This window comes from Chrysochloris asiatica, unplaced genomic scaffold (genome assembly GCF_000296735.1).
Source record: "Chrysochloris asiatica unplaced genomic scaffold, ChrAsi1.0 scaffold00430, whole genome shotgun sequence".
In the NCBI taxonomy this organism is placed as follows: Eukaryota; Metazoa; Chordata; class Mammalia; order Afrosoricida; family Chrysochloridae; genus Chrysochloris; species Chrysochloris asiatica.
This window is the reverse complement of record NW_006408948.1, coordinates 363019-376224: the sequence shown is the minus strand read 5'-3', so window position 1 is coordinate 376224 and position 13206 is coordinate 363019. Positions and strand designations below refer to the sequence as shown.

The 13206-nt window shown below is 38.4% G+C and overlaps 1 protein-coding gene and 1 pseudogene across 1 annotated transcript in view; both read right to left on the bottom strand.

The window, feature by feature from the left end:
* LOC102842474 overlaps positions 1-1852 on the bottom strand; it is a 5959-nt pseudogene extending 4107 nt beyond the window's left edge.
* NIPBL (Nipped-B homolog (Drosophila)) overlaps positions 1-13206 on the bottom strand; it is a 234478-nt gene that overhangs the window by 213004 nt on the left and 8268 nt on the right. The window lies entirely within an intron of this gene.

Here is a 13206-nt window from a genome sequence, read left to right as displayed (position 1 = left end):
TTGGGTCACCTCTCTTTGGAATGGGCACAAACATTGATCTCTTCCAATCAGTCGGCCAGACAGTTGTCTTCCAAATTTCCTGGCAGAGATGAGTGTATCCTACAGTGATACACTGGTATATTATCTTGAATATTTTTAACTAAGATAAAGTCCTGGTGTGGCACCGCAGGATAATGTGCCAGACTGCAAAGTCAGTTTGAAATGCAAGGGAGGTAGCTCATAACCATCAGTTGCTCTGGGTTGAAACTTACTCAATGGCACTTAACAATAACAACAACAATAAAGGGATCCTAGGATTTCAAAGGGAGTCCTGGTGTGGTGCTGCAGGATAAGCACTGGAACACATGGTTGGCGGCAAACTCACCAGCTGCTCCTCGGAAACTCTATACTGGGTCGCTATGAGTAGAACCGACTCAAGAGCACTTAACAACAAGGATTTCAATGTACAATTTTATACATCCTTTTTAAAAAAAAGTCCATATAGAGTTTAAATGCTTTCCTCATGAAAGTAATCCTCTAGTAAAAACCAGTTAATAAGACCAGTTTGTAATTTTGTACCTTTGTTGAAGCAAAGCCTAGGTCTACTGAGTTCTGAGAACAAGAAAAATTCTTTGACTTATATTCCTAGATTCCCATCAAGTGGATGTCCCATGGGTCAGTCAAGCTAAGTGTCCCATAGGTCGGTGAAACTTAACATGTCCAAAAGTTAGGGAATAAGGAGAGGAAGGAGTTGATACTAAGTTCAATTCTTACTACCTTCTCCTCCTATATCTTTAGTGGATGGAACTTTTATCCACTAAGGTCTTCAAATATGAAACTTGGAATCAAGAAGGCATCCTTGGCGCTTTTCATTCTCCAATAGCCTAATTAAAAAAAAACAAAACAAAAAACTACCAAACCTATTGCCATTGATGTACAATCTTGTATGTTACAGAGTAGAACTAAGTTTCATAGGTTTTTCTTGGCTGCAATTTTTTTATGGAATCAGATCGCTGGGCCATTCTTCTATTATGGCAAAGATGGATGGGTTTGAACTGCCGACCTTTCACTTGACAGCTGAGTGAGCATAAACCATGCAATAGCCAGGGGACCTTATCTACCTACATACAGACACCAAATTGTATTCAGGCCAACTCCTTAATAATAATCTCTCCCAACAATCTTAAATCAGGGGTTAAAAGTAATATAATGTTTCTAGTGGGCTTTCTGGTATGGTGCTGTAGGATAAAGCACTAAACTGCAAGGTTGGTTTGGACCACAAGGTTGGTGGTTCAAACCTACCAGTTGCTCCTCAGAAACCCTATACAGGGTAGCTATGAGTCTGAACCAAGTAGATAGCTATTAACAACAACAACAAATGGGTTTTTGCCTCTACATTCTAACTGTCTTATGGAGGTTCTCATCATCTCTTAAGTGGTAAGCAGTCTCCCTACCTACCATCCAATCTCTGCATCGCTACAAAAAATTTTTTTAAACATAAAACCAAAACTCCAATGCCACTGAGTTGATTCCAATGCATAGCTGACCTTTAGATTAGCAGCCAAGTGATTTAACCACTGTGCCACCAGGGTTCCATCAAACATAAAACATACTGCATTACTATATAATTTCTTGGTTCCCTGTTGCCTTGAAAAAAAAAAAAAAAATTTTTAGCAAGGCCTTCCCAATTATCTGAAGCTTCAATCCTTTTGGGCACATCCCTTTTCCAGTCTTAACATACCAAAGCCACCTGTAGTTTCCAAAACTCAAGCTGTTGCCCCAGGGTCTGAAACCTCAATTGTTGCTATTAGTGCTGTGGAGTCAGTTCCAACCCATAGTGACCCTGTAAAAGGTTTCTGAGAAGCAGCTGGTGAGTTTGAACCGCCAACCTTGTGGTTTAAACCGACCTAGCGGTTTAGTGCTTTATCCCATAGTGCCACACCAGGACTCACTAATGGCCTTCAAAACTTGGTTTACATATTCTCTCATGAGGTTTTGTTTACCTTGTCACACTAGTCTAAATTAGGTAACCCCTCCCCAGTTGCTCTTACTGCACCCTCTTTGTTTATCTTGACCATAATTTGATTAATGCTGCCTAATCTATTTACTTGTTTAATAAGCTTATAGACATAAGCTTTATTAAATTGTAAGATCCTTGGTAGCAAGGCTGAGTCTTATATTTCACCCCCTAAGGATTTAGCTGGAATCCTAGTGTGGCATTTCTGGGTAAGCTCTGGAATGCTAATAATAAGCACAAGGTTGGCGGTTCAATACCACCCATCACGAAACTCTATACAGGGGGTCACTATGAATCAAAACAACTTGATGGCACTTAGTAGCAAAGCCTAATGGAGTCCTGGTGTGGCGCTATAGGATAAGTGAAGTGCTCCACCACAAGGTCGGTTTGAGTCGCATGGTCGGTGGTTCAAACTTACCAGCTGCTCCTCAGAAACCCTATACAGGATCACTATGAGTCAGAGCTGACTCAATGGCACTTAACAACAACCACTACCACCACAACAAGACCTACTACCATGAAACCTGTGAGAGTCAGAATTTGACAACACTGCCTTGTTTTTCTGTGTCTCCCAAGTTTTCCACCTTTGACAGGTGTAGGCTTACCACTTTTCTATCACTCGTTTTAGTGGAAAATATTTGAGTTTTTCTTCTCTGACAGGCTCCAACTTTACAAAGATTCTGGCTTTCACTCGATGAACGTTTATGTTCACATCACACTAGATGTCTCAGATAGTAAGAATAAGGTGCAGACGCTACCTCGCAATTCATTTTTATTTTCTGATACTTTCCAATCTTACAGTATCCTTACCACTTTACTTCTACAGAAAACAAACAAACAAACAAACTGGTGATTTATTAACTATAAATATGTCCCCAGATAGTCTCTTCTTTCCTTTTTCCAGGTTTTTTTTTGGCTTTGTTTTGTTTTTACAAGTCCATAAAATCCTAAAACCTGAGAACCACCTAACAAGCTATGAGAATTCCTTTAGTTTACAGATGAGGAAATGGCTTGCTTGAGTTAATGACTTGCCTAAAGGTTAGTTTGCTAGTAGCAAGTTTCTACTATCTTCCAGGCCAATTTCACTGTATGTTGTTGTTGTTGCGGTTAAGTGCCTTCTAGTTGGTTCTGACCCATAGCAACCCTGTTGATGGCAGTAGGGTTTAGTTTAAGAATAATCTTTATATAAGCTCTAAATGAAAAATAAAATGAATTTACTGAATGAGGTAAGAACTGAATGAAAACACAGATCATGGCCAAGTAAAACTATTTTCAGAAATATATATATATTAAAACCCTTAAAATAGTTCAAACCTTTCCACTCGACAATGCCCCTTATGAGGCTCTATTCCCAAGGGAAATGAGTCCTCCAAAGGGAAAAACTACACATAAAAACATGTTCACTAATCATAATTTGTATGTTGTTGTTGTTATGTGCTATCAAGTCGGTTCCGATTAAGCGACCCTGTATAGGAGCAGCTAGTGAGCTTGAACTGCCGACCTTACAGTCCAACACATTAGTCCACAGTGCAAATGTCCAATAAAACGACTAAAAAAACTATGACAAAATAATGGATAACATTTTAAAAATTATAAATACTATGTAAGAAATTAGGAGTCCTGGTATGGCGCTGTGGGTTAATGTGCCAGAATGCAAAGCCATTTGAACTGCAAGGTTGGTAGTTCAAGCTCACCAGCTGCTCCTCGGAAATCCTATATAGGGGTCGCTATGGGTCGGAATTGACTGGACAGCACTTAACAACAACAATGTAAGAAATTAGGAAAATATTTGTGCTACAACATTAAGATAAAACAGGAATATGTATGCATATTTATATCATGAAGATATATTTAACCAAAAACCCCAAACCCAAACCCTTAACAACCTTCTAGTTGATTCCAACCCAAAGAGACCCTATTGTTGCTGTTAAGTGCCACTGAGTCGGTTCCAACTCTTAGTGACCCTGTCCAGGATTTCCAAGGAGCTGCTGTTGGGTTTGTGGTCCAGTGCTTAGGGATAAATCACATTAGAGTACAACTGCCCGGTAGGGTTTCCAAAGCTGTAAACTTTTATAAAGGCAGATTGCCATGTCTTTATTCCAGGGAGCTATCTAATAGGTTTAAAGAGCTGACCTTTTGATTGGTAACCAACCACCTTAACCAAGGCTCCTCTACATCTAAGTGCTGTCGAGTTGTCCCAGACTCATAGCAATGTTGTGTAGGGTTTCCAAAAGCAGCTGGTGGATTTGAACTGCCAACCTAGTGGTTAACAGTTCAGTGCTATGATTACATGTATATAAATTTTGTTTAAAAACCTAGAAGGAAAAACACAAAATATAAGATTATACATTTTTGCTTCCTATTTTCAAAACCGTATGCACCTGTAATTTGTTGTTGTTAAGTGCTGCTGAGTCGGTTCTGACTCACGGCGACACTTTTATAGAGTTTCCAATGAGTGGTTGGTCAGTTTGGTTCTGGAAACTTTTTTAGTTCTCAGTTCCACTATTTAGCTTTAACATCCCATAAAACTATACGTTATTTTGGTTTCCAAGAAAACTAAGAAAATGGACAGTTGCTGAATTACTAAAATTTGTATGAAAAACACTAAAATTCTGGTGGCTATCTTCCAATTGGAAATATCATAACCACTAAAATTTCTACAATTACACGATAATTAGCATAGTTGGCAACATGGCTCAGCAACTAGGTAGCATATTAGAAATTCAGATACTGAGCTTTATTTTAAGGCACTCACAGATTTTTTTTTTTAAGCCTGAGCCCACTGACACTGAGCTAATTCTAACATCTTTTTAGGCCCCAAAATTTGAATATGGGAAACACAGTGGCTCTGCAGGATAAGCACTGGACTACAAAACACAAGACTGGCAGTTCGAGCCCACCATCTGCTCCTTGCGAAAAAGACTGAGGCTGACTGCTCCCACAAATATACATACAGGGTTGCTATGAACTGACTGGATGGCACTTAACATCTGAATACTGAGAACAATGCAATGGCACCTTGACAAACACTACTATACAAACTACGAAAAACTGGAAAAGGATGAAGTACTTTCTCCCCTATCTCAAATATACACATCTAGAGTATGCAGGTATTTTTAGCCCTGAGCCTACTAATTTGTCCTGTAGCAGTGAAGATGGGAGGTCCAGAGGCAATACTTAAGACCAGAAGCAGAACTAGAGTAGGAATAAAAAGCTGAAGGAATTCAAAACACTTCTAAACACATCTTTCTCTTATCCAACTAAGTAAACCTAATTGTCCAAGCACATGCAATTAACTACCTTTTCTGGGTTTCATGTTTTCTTTTCCTCTATAAAAACTTGCTCAATATTTAGCAAGCCCCACCCATCATTCCAATTAGTTCTATATTTGACAATGGAAACACATTCAAATGCATTTATTCAATAACTATTTTATAATGTTTATGTGGAGTCCTGGTGTGATGCTGTGGGTTAATGTCCCTGACTGCAAGGTCAGTTTTAACGGCAAGGTTGGCGGTTCTAGCTCACCAGCTGTTCCTCGGAAACCCTATACAGGGTCACTATATAAGTCAGAACCAACTCAACAGCACTTTGACAACACCAAGTGTTTATTATGAAGAGTCCTGGTGGGACATTATAGGATAAGAAATGGACTGTTAACCACAAGGTTAGCTATTCAAACCTATACAGGGTTCCAACGAGTCAGAACCAACTGGGCAGTGCACAACAGGTGCGAGTTAGAGGAGTTCTGGTGGTGCAGTGGGTTTAAGGGTTGTGCTGCTAATCAAAAGGTTAGTGCTTTACACTCACCAGCTGCTCCATGTGAAAAAGAGAGGCAGTCTGTTCCTCTGAAGATTTACAGCCTTGAATACCCTATGGAGCTACGTTCTACTCTGTCCTATAGTGTACCTATGATTTACAACTGACTCGGAGACAGTGGGTTCAGTTTGGTTATATGCACGCTACCATCAGGATCCAATGACTTGTCAGCATCTTCTATGTAAACTGGGATGATGCTTTGAATTGATCCCATTTTCCACAAAACAGGACAATGAGCACTAGAGTAAAAAAGAGCTCCCATTATTTAATTATAAATTTCAGGTGCAATGAAGAAAATGCTACTTTGCTTTTCAAGACAGCATCACATTTTAAGATAACCTCCACAAAATACACAATTAGGTTTATTTAAACCAGTAACTCTAAGCAGATCCTTTCATTAAAATTGTATATTGGGGGGTAGGGGCAGAGAGGTGGTAGAAAATAGCTTCTTATTTTAAGAAACATCAAAAGTAATATACAAAATCATGAATAAGAACTTCCAAATTTACAAACAAGTAATCAAGTTACAACATATCTGACCCATGCCATTAAAAAGCATGCATATCATGCATACCTACTTGACTACATTTATCTCCTTAGTTTTCTGCTGTCTACAATTGTTGTTGTTACAAGTGCTATCCAGTCAGTTCCCTGTATAGGGTTTCTGAGAACCAGATAGTGGGTATGAACCACTGACCCTGTGGTCACAATGCAGTGCTTATCCTACAGTGCCACACCAGAAATCTACAATTAAAATGTTATTCAAATGAACTTGTTTCCACTATATAGGAAAAACAATTAAAAAGCACTTTCTTTATACCTTTCTTTCTTCACATTCCCATTATCTTAACTCAGACCCACTCTTACACACACACACACACACACACACACACACACACACACACACAATGACATTAATGTACACCTCCATGAAACCCAATACTCTAAAAGCAAGGTGTGGAAAGATAAAAAGACTGAGTTCAGACTGTTCTAGTTGACATAATGGGCTGTAAGTCAGAGGTCTGAGATTGAGATACAATGGAAATGTGTACAGAAGACAGTTTAGGGTACATAATTTAAATATTATTGATTACCTCTTAATTTTAAATGTCAAATCCCAAACATACAGGTAAAAAGTATCTGACACTAACACATACTTCTTTCATAATTACCTCTAAATCTTTCTTAAAATGATAGATGTTATTCAATCTTAAAAATTGTACATGTCTATTTTTAGCATCAAAACAGGGGAGGAGGGGATGGATTCAAAAGATATTTAGAGAGGTATCGTAAATGTCACAATGAGCCTTGGTTATACAGTTCAGCTGCTAAACCAAAAGGCTGGCTGTTTGAACCCAACAGCAGTGTAGGAGAAAGAATTAACAGCCTTGGAAATCCTACTGGTCAGTTCTACCCTGTCCTATAGGTCACTATGAGTCAGAAACTCCATGGCAATGGGTTATGAATGTTAGAGCTGTATTAGAGGTACAATGAAGAAGGGTCAAGAATTATTTTAAAGTTTCTGGTTTTATCCCCAAAGGTTTAGCATTTAAATTAATGTTAGAAACATTAAACTACCTCATGTATTTGTAAGAATTGTTTTCCATTCCCCTCCACTTCAGTCCGAGAAGGGGAAGTGGGGATATAGAGCATTTGAGAGATGACATCTAAGTATTTTTAAATTTATAATATTTATAAAACATCAGGAGGTACCTACTGGACAGATGGATCTCAGAAAAGAAATGTATTATGTAGACAGATTGTGAGTCACCAACATACAGATAGCATGTAACAAGCCATATGAATAGATGAGATCAACAGGAAGAGAATAGACAAAGGCTAAAGAACATCTCAGGAATACCAATATTTAAGGGAGAAAGTACCAGAGTCTAAAAGGATTGATTAAAATGATGGGGGAAGAACAAGGAGAGAATATATTCTTGAACAGGATCAAATAGGAGGTGAGTGAAAAGGATCAAATAAAACACCAGAAAATAGCCTTCTTCTCACTGTCTGCTTCAACTGTCAGTAAATAATACTGCTTCTCTAAATTGAATGATTAGAAAAGGCAATGACTGCACCTTACTCTAATATGTGCTTTGTTTTTACCACAAATTACAAACACTAAATTTCAAGCAAAAATAAATTCTTGCTGAATGAGTTATTATAGCCCATCTCTCATTTCTTGTTCCAGTATCTATGATGTATGTTTAAAAAACATGATGTCCCCTAGTTTGAGTTTAATGAAAAAGGATGCAATGTCTGTTTTGCGTACTTGATGAAACATCTAACCTAATAGCATTACTAGTACAAATAATGAAGAAGATCACTTCATGATAATTCAATTACACCAGATTTGGGGCCACTGGTGATGGGTAAAAATGAGCAAGCAAAATTATGTTCAAAATGAAGACAGCTGCCATAATCCAAGTATAATATCTAAAGATGTTAAGTTATTATTATTTTTTTTTTTTTGGCCAGAGTAGTACCAAAGTTACAGCATACATGAAATGCAATTTCTAAATTCAATCATCAATAAACTACTGACATATGTAACAAAACAGATGCATCTCAAAGATCTTAAGTTATCCAGATGAAGCTCAAAATCACATGAAAGGAAAAGACAAAATGCAAAACTATCAGGGCAGAAATCCAATCTGGTTACCAGGGTTTAGAGTACAAATGCCCACTGCCCTACGGAGTAGAATTTCTTAGGGTTTCAAGACCATCAAAGAGCAGATGGTCTCATCTTTCTCCTGTGGAGTGGCTGGTGACTCTGAACTACCAACCTTGCAGTTAACAATCCAATGCTTAACCCAATGGGTCACCAGTGATCTTTTTAGGGTAGAAATGTTGTTAAGTGCTGTTAAGTCGGTTCAGACTCGGAATGACTCTGTAGGGTTTTTGAAGAGAAGCTGGTGGGTTTGACCCACCAATATTGTGATTAGCAGTCCAGTGCTTATCTTACAGCACCAAACCAGGACTCCTGAGTAGGACTGGTGGTGGTGGTAGCGGTGCGACATGGAGTCACCGACTCATAGTGACCCTGTACCTACATTGGGTTTCCGAGGCTGTAAATATTTATGGGAGCAGAAAGCCTTATATTTCTCCCGCAGAACTGCTTATAGTTTCGAACTGCTAACATTGAGATTAGCAGCCCAACTCATAACTACCATGCTACCACAGCTCCTTAGAGTAGGAATAAGGGGCTGAATATAAGGGAACAAGGAAACTTGTTGGGGTAAAGGGCACATTCTATATTTTGACTGTATGGTGACTACCAGATTGCATGTTTGTGAAAACTCATCAAACTGTACATAGAAAGGAGTGAATTTAACTATGTAAATTATACCTTTAAAAAAACTTAAAAACACATCACTATTTAAGTTAAAACAGCATTTTTAATCTAATGTAATGTAGTTCTCATTAGTTAATTTATTTACATTGTTATTATACATAATCCATAAATTTATAAAGAAAATAAAAATCATAGAACTTTTTACTCAAGTTTAAAACAATATCCAGATACCTTCCTTTTTGCAATAAACTCCAAATCTTATACCCAATTCTACTGTCCAAGGTACCCAGAATAAAAAATCCTTCAATTCGCAGTCCTCTTAACATTGCAGAAAGAATGGTTTTTAATGTTTCTTTACCTTTATATGCAAATAAGCTATGTTAGGAGTACTGGTGTGGCACTATAGGATAAGCACTGCACTGATAATCATAAGGTTGTTGTTGTTAAGTGCCGTCAATTCGGTTCCGACCCATAGCAACCCTGTACGGGGGGCAGAGGGGTTCCAAGGAGCAGCTGTTGAGTTTGAATTGCTGATCTTAAGGTTCAAACCAACTTTGCAGTCCAGCGCGTTAGCCTACAGCGCCACACCAAGAAGTGGTTTAAATTCACCGCTTTGGGAACCCTACATATGGTTGCTGACTCGAGGGCACTTAACAAGATGCATATAACATAACTTGTTAAGTGCTGTCAGGTTAGTTCTGACTCACATTGACCCTGCTTAGGGTTTCCGAGGAACGATTTGTGAGTTTAAACCACTGACATTGTGACGCTTGCTGTTGTTGTTGTTAAGTGCCGTCGAGTCGGTTCCGACCCATAGCAACCCTGTACAGGGTTTCCGAGGGTGTAAATCTTTACGGGAGTAGAAAGCCTCATCTTTCTCCCGCAGAGCGGCTGGTAGTTTCGAACCGCTGACCTTAAGGTTCGCAGCCCGATTCGTAACCACTACGCTACCAGAGTTCCTTTTGCTGTTGTTGTTAAGTGCTGTCAAATCAATTCTGACCCAGAGCAACCTTGTATAGGGTTTCCAAGGAGCAGCTGGTGAGCTTGAACTGATGACCTTGAGGCTCAAAGTGACTTTGCAGTCTAGCACATTAACCCACAGCACCACACCAGGACTCTGTGAATCTTGTTATTGTTAACTGCCATCGAGTTGATTCCGACCCATAGTGACCCTGTACAGGGTTTCCGAGGAGTGGTTGGTGAGCTTGAACCGCCAACCTTGCCGTTCAAATAGACTCTGCAGTCTAGAACATTAACCCACAGCACCATACCAGGACTCATGAATCTTGTTAGAGATAGCTAAATAAAATGTTCTTGCTCAAAAAAAACAAAAAGCCTCCAGGTCTTATGTATACTTAGTAACTACCTAGAAAAAATACATATTTTGAAATTACTGAATACCTAAAATGGGATAAAGATGGACTGGAAGCTGACCAAGAAAAAAACATACAAGGAAAGAGAAAAAAAAGAGTGGTTATTGGTGTGTGTTCCAACTTGTACCAACCTTGTATATGGTTTCTGAAAGAGGCTGGAGCCTTTGAACTGCCAAGTTTGCAGTTCCCAGTCCAGTGCTTACCTTACAACACCAAAAAAGTTTCAAAAATTAGAAGAATCAACGAAAAGCGTTACGTCATAAATGTTTTCAGGATAACCTGAAGGTAGGTTATGGCATAAATACTGGATTCCTAATTCTTTCAAAAGGGGGAAGAATGGCAGCAGTAGCTTTTAGATCATTACAGTTCAGCTTCCAATTACTAATTTTCTGACGCACAGAAAGAATCCTGGGGGTGAAAAAAAATTTGTTTATGGGCATTAATTTTTTATGAATGTTGTTCATAGTCTACAAAGACAATGCTCCACATGCTACTTTAGTGAGTAGCATCTGGGATCTTATAAGCTCATTGAGTGGCCATCTAAGTAAGGTACAGCTGCTGATCTCTCCATGTGAGGAAGAAAGAAGAGTGATAAGAATTGAAGAGGCTTGGAATCAATTGATCCAACGGACTAATTAATGAAACGTGAACATCAATCTCCACTACTCTGACACCAGAAGAACTAGATGGTGCCCGGCTACCACTACCTCTGAAAGGAAATGGAAGGTCTTGGATAGAATGGGAGAAAATGTGGAACAAAACTCAGAATTATTAAAAATGTATATTAAAAAAACAAAACAAACGACTTGGCTTACTGATTAGAAACAGACTGGAGGAACCTAAGACTATGGCCTTTGGCCACCCTTTAGTTCTGGAAAGGAATTCACCTTCGTGGCCCAATTTTCAGCCAAGTAGTAGATTCAAAATAAAAGAGCAACATTTACCTTAGGACAAAGTTGAGAAGGGATGAAAAGGTAGGTGGAATGGAAATAGGAACCACAGGGACAAAGTGAGATTAACTGTTGTTACATGGAGGAATTCCAATCATTGAGATGAAACAAAATGTATGTATGGTCGTGGAATATAAAACTGATATTCTTATTTGCAAACCTTCACTCAATTTAAAACAAAGTTTAAAAAAGAAAGAAAGAAAAATCAAATGATGTATTAGGCAAGTCTGTTGCAAAGAGCTCTTTAAACTGTTAAAAAGCAAAGACGTCACTTTGAGGAAGGACTAAGGTAAGGAGCTCTGGTAGCGCAGTGGTTACGAATCGGGCTGCTAACCTCAAAGTCGGCAGATCGAAACTACCGGCTGTTCCCCGGGAGAAAGATAAGGCGTTCTGCTCCTATAAAGGCTTGCAGCCTCAGAAACCCTGCGCAGGGTCACTAAGAGTTGGAACCGACTCCACGGTACTTAAGAACAAGGTGTGCCTGACCCCAAGCCATGATATTTTCAATTGCTTCACATTCATATGAGAATTAGACAGTCAATGAATAAGGAAGACCAAAGAAAAGTTACTGCCTTTGAATTAAATATACAGCACACCACCTTTTAAGAATCGTATTAATGCCCAATTTAAACACAGGTCATTATCAAGGAAAAACAAAATTACAAATAATCCACACTCAAATGATCACTTTTTGTTTTTAAGCAGAAAACTGGCAACGCACAATCCTATCAGATAAAAACAACTAAGAGTAGGTTTTAAAATACTGAAGTGTTGTCAAAAATCAATGTTAAGAAAACTCAGTGATGGATTTCTTTGCCTAGGATTAATTTCAAGAGCATTTTTGTTGTACAAATAACAAATTAAATATATAATCATAAAGGCTAGTATTTATTTAAATAATTTTATGCACATACCTTTTAGAAATTCAGAAGTTATGATGTAATTTTAAATGATGGGTTTCTTTTTTTCTGTAGTTAACATATTTAGGTCACTTGTGCTTCTCTATCCTTTAGTCTTTTGCAGGTGAAATGTATCCTTGTTTTTATATGAGGATTATGGTAGCATAGTGATTACAAATAAAGCAACAGTTTAAAATTTAAAATATACTAGTGTTGTAGGCACTGTTAGTTTTTAAGGTATCTAGAATCAGTAACTGCTTTTTAAAAATGGTGGGGGTTATGTGCCCTGGAGTTGGTTTCGACTCAAGCAAACCTGTACACTGTCTCCAAGGCTGTAAATCTTTACAAGAGCAGAAAGCTATATCTTTCTCCTCTGGAACAGCTGGTAGTTTTGAACTGCTGACCTTTGAGGTTAGCAGCCCAATTTGTAATCACTATGCTACCATAATCCTCATATAAAAACAAGGATACATTTCACCTGCAAAAGACTAAAGGATAGAGAAGCACAAGTGACCTAAATATGTTAACTACAGAAAAAAAGAAACCCATCATTTAAAATTACATCATAACTTCTGAATTTCTAAGAGGTATGTGCATAAAATTATTTAAATAAATTCATTCTAATATCTTGGTTTTGCATTATCGTTGTTGCTAAGTGTCACCCAGTCGGTTCTGACTCAAAGTGACCCTGTATAGGGTTCCCATGGCTTTCAATCATTTAGGGAGCAGAAGCCTCATCTTTCACCCGAATAGTGGATGACAGCCTAGAACTACGGACCTGGTAGCGTAGTGGTTACGAATCGGGCTGCGAACCTTAAGGTCAGCGGTTCAAAACTACCAGCCACTCCGCGGGAGAAAGATGAGGCTTTCT